Source organism: Macrobrachium rosenbergii, chromosome 48 (assembly GCF_040412425.1).
Source record: "Macrobrachium rosenbergii isolate ZJJX-2024 chromosome 48, ASM4041242v1, whole genome shotgun sequence".
NCBI classification, from domain to species: Eukaryota; Metazoa; Arthropoda; class Malacostraca; order Decapoda; family Palaemonidae; genus Macrobrachium; species Macrobrachium rosenbergii.
Window position 1 is genome coordinate 57912048 of NC_089788.1, and position 4740 is coordinate 57916787.

Consider the following 4740-nt stretch of genomic DNA (forward strand, 5'->3'; position numbering starts at 1 on the left):
GGTATAAAAGATGAGTTTACAGCAAGCACTTTTAGTTCTTTGAGTACATCTTTGAATAGATCAGAGGTGAAATTAGTTCCTTGGTCAGATTGGTAAAACCTTGAGAATACCAAAATGTGAGAATATATGCAGCAAGTTAGTTGCTTTGTTTTTAGCAGAAATATTCTTAAGAGGGATAGCTGTTGGGAATCTGGTGGAGATGCACATGATAGTAAAGATGTATTTATTGTCTTGAGAAGTAGGAGGCAGAGGACCAACACAATCTATGTGAACTTTCTCAAAAGGCTCTTTCTAATAGGGATGGGGAGCATGAGGAATAGGTTGGTTGGGTTTCCCTACAACCTGGCAAATGTGACAGGATTTTATGTACTCTGCTACACACTTTCTCATTCCTGGCCACGGAGATTATAATAGAAACGAGTCTATAATTCAATAAACTAATTATTTCGATATACGCACAAGGGCATACAGAAAATCACTGATAAAGACAGAGACAGCAAAAACAGAAAGGACGTTAAAGAAAACTAAATCATAACAGATGCTGAGTTTAACCGCTCGTCGCCAGTGACTAAAAGTGTTTACCTGTACAGGTATTCCCCTACTTACGATGGGGGTTAGGTTCCAAAACCCATCGTTTGTTGAAAAATCGTAACTCGAATATGGCCTAGCCTACACTAGGGGTAATCAGTACCATCTATACATATATGGTAGCCTAGCCTACACTACATAGTATACTTTATACATATATGGTATAGTAATTATTAGTGTCAGCTAATTCTGCAGGTTCAATGCAGACTGACATGATAAGCCAGTATTAAGAGAAACTGAATAACAAACAAGGCCTGGCCTGCACTTTCGTATATCATATACGGTAGCCTAGCCTACATTATACTGTATTCTATTTTCACATAACACCGCCGTATTATACAAACATCAAAATAACGAATGTGCATCTTTTCCATGGATCTTTTAAAATGTTATGCTTTACTACACTGTATCTAATCGTAAATATTCTTATACTGCTTTTGCATTATAAATTCGATCATATCGATCAAATGTTTTGTTTTCGAATCGATCACGCGGTCTTTATTTCGATGCATTTAACTCGGTTCAGAGGGCATTTCTTGCTTCAAGTTAGCGTAAATGAATCTCTAGATACTTTATTTATAAGGGACGTGTATTTTTCGTTATACGAAGTGTTTTTATGTCGAAATATAACTTAAATATGTCTCGTTGTGAAATTATTTTAGCCATTTTTTTTCGTTAGTAGATGACGTTGGCGGCTGGCCCTTTGTTTTGTGTAAACAAAAAAAAATCAAGATTCTGTTCGCTATTTTTCTTGATTTCATCATCATACCACGAGCTTTACGTATGTATCTTTTATCGGCGTGAAAACAGCAGTAATATGTGTTCTTTCATGTCCAGTAGTTTTGATTAAAATACTTTCCAATTTTATTTGCAGTCGAAGTTTCATCCATGTTGCCAATGTACGATAATTTATAGTCATTAGCCGCTTGAACATTCTTTTTCTCAGCGCCAGCTACAACTTGCAGCTTAATTTTACTGCAGCAGTATATTTCCTTGCCGATCTTTTCTCCAAAGCGGATAAGGGTAGTGTAAAAACATATCAGTACTTAACGTCATTTTTAACATAACTACAATAATTGTTTAACCGTACGATGGTTGAAATACAAGCAAAACAGTTGTTATCCGATTTGGTTATTAGCAAAACAACAGAGTCTCGTTCAGTTGTTTATGGCTGTACGCATTTTCGCAAGAGTATAAGGTTACTAACAATGCTTTTATTATTCTCTTACTTTTTTAACTAGAAGATGGAGTAAAGAGATGGAGAAAAAGAAGTTGGTCTATTGTAAGTTGGTCTTTCTTGCTGCCTGATTCTACGGCAATTGTAGTGTACGCTGTTGCTTGTGCCTGCTCGAAATTTAAAAATATTTTCTAAATATTGTCATTATCGTTATTAATTGCTAACTCCATCGTGAAACTCGAATTATCGTAAGACGAATTATCGTCACTCATGCACTACCTGTATTTACAAACGCACAAAAATTGCAAACGAACACTGACCTATTTTAACTTCCGACACAACCCAGGGCAAGTGAGGTCGGCTCATTGAATTAATGTTCCTCCGGATAAGGCCCGACGATCGACGAAAGAACTATCTGCACCAAGAAAGAGCCTAGCCTACAAGAGAACCCCTTAAAATGTAAGAAAACCTACTTTTATTCCTTGGGTTATTGAATTACTGCTGCCTAATCTTAAAAATGTCAGGAATGCTTTTTTATCTGATTGCACCAAAGAACCTCCCAACGTTCTTTAGATGATATACAAATTTGGTCCTTAACTTAAACCATTTAACAACTAAAGCAACACTTGTCCAAAATGGCTTTATCTACTTCGTTTTCTTTTTACCAGACAAAAACATTGCCTCAAATAGCTTTATACTTCCAAGTTTAGTACTGAAGTAAAAGGTGTGTAGATTATTATTCTGCTTAGGCAAAGAAAACTATCCAACACCCAAGAATAAAGACACTGCCCTGGATTTATCCTTGATTATGAATCTGTGGTGGCCTTGTCTATCACTTTTTTTTTTTTTTTTTGAGTTAACTTGAAGACCGTATAATCCAAGAAAATTTGAACTGACACATCACTCAGAAAGTTTCATAATTGTCATCCTTACATCAGCATGGACGGGAAGGATTCTGTGGAGAGACGAAAGTGTCACAGACGAGTTTCTCAACCTTTGATAAATAGACTTTTAATGCTTGCACTGGACATATGGAAATCTCTGCTGGATTGCCGGTAACGAACTCTTGCAGATAAAGAACCCTAAACGAACGAGGCAGAGGGTTAACCTACGACTCAGACACGAATTCCGGAAGAGGAGACATATACAAATATAATTTCCCGCCTAGGAAACCAGCCTAGAAACTGACTGAAGCTTGCCCATCTTTCTAGCTGTAGTTAAAGCCATAAGGAAAAAAAAGCCTTCTTAATTGGTTGTCTTAACATCAGAACTTCCGACAAATCCCATTGAGGAGCCTGAGTTGGCAAGACAGGACGTTTAATCTTAAAGGAACATAATAAATCATGGATGATCTTACTACTAGAAATTTTCAGGAAGATGGAAACTACATGTACTGCAAAAGTTATCCGAATACAAAAGCCAGCTTCCACCCTTGAATACAAAAGAACCTTGACTTTCCGAAGGAGTACCTGTTAAAGAAAATCAGCTATTTTGGCTATGGAAGGTCTAGAGATGGAATGTCCCTCCTTACGACACCAAATTCTATACATTGTCCAGCTGATCTGGTAAAGCTTAAGGGATGACTTTCTCAAGGCAAAAAGAAGCGTCTAGACACAGCTTTAGAGTCTGGTCTGTCTAGGTTCAGCATGCGAGGGTTTGGATGATAATGGTGAAAATGCGGTTGTCTGAGAAAATCTTCCCCATGGGGAACATCGAACTTTCGTAAGGAGCTTAGGAGTTCTGGAAAGGGCATAGGGCCAGCAAGGAGCTATTAAGAGTCACAGACGTCTTGACACTCTCCCGCAATTTCCTGACTGCCTGATGAATGAGACCGAATGGCAGAAAGCATACACCTGCATGAGATTCCAATTTTGTAACATCGCAATGGTACCTATTGACATAGGGTCCACCACTGGTGAGAAATTAACCAGAAGACGATGGTTTAATCTCGTCGCGAAAAAGTCCACAGATGCTGGCCACTTCCGAAGAACCTGACATACTACTTCCTGAGCCAAAGTCCACTCTCCCCCAATACCTGACGAGAATGACTTAACGAGTCTGCCAGTACGTTGAGACTCCCCAGTACAAGTTGGGGAAGAAGAGACACTGTCCGTTTTTCACAACTTCTCAGGACTCTGTGTGTTATAGTATTGAGTTCTGTTGATCTTGATCCCCCCCCCCAAAAGTTCTTCAGATACAACGCAGAGTTACATTGTCGCAAAACAGAGCCACTACTCTGTTGTGCACTCGGACTGAAAAACAACTGAGGGCTTCCTTTACAGCCCTGAGTTCCCGAAGACTTAATGACTCCTCTCGTTCCAGATCCCTCCAGAGGCCCGAAGCCTGGGTTTCCTCCAAGGTTGCTCCCAGCCTTGATCTGAGGCATCTGAGTACAGATGAACGTCAGGATGAGGGGGGACTCAATAGGCCTTCCGGGTCTCAGCTCTTCTGAACACCACAGAAGATCTGACAGGCAAGAATCGCTCCAAACTATAACTGCATTCTCGTTGTGGAAGTCCCAGTGATTCGTGAGACATACCAGAAGAGAAACGCATCCGGAGATAAGACCCTGGAATTAAAAGAGAGAGAGAAGACATTCTCCCTAAGAGGCTTCTCCAAGCTGGTACCAGCTGTTCCCTGTTGGACAGGAACACCTCTACTTGCTGAAGGACAGACTGGATCCTCTCCAGGGTTGGGAAAAAAAAAAAAACCTCAAAGGAAGAGAGAAAATCCTCATCCCTGAAAGGTTATAGATTGTCTTGGAACCAGGCAACTCTTGGCAAAGATTAGACGAATTCCTAGTATCTTGCCTAAATTCAATAAGAAGTCCCTCACCCTTGCTAGGTCCTCTAAAGAGGAGGCAAGTATCAGCCAAGGGCTAGATCCTTCAACATTCTGTACCCTCGATGATGCATAATTGCCGACACCTGAGACATGAGTTAGAAGTAACAAAGTTCGTCATACTGACATCACCT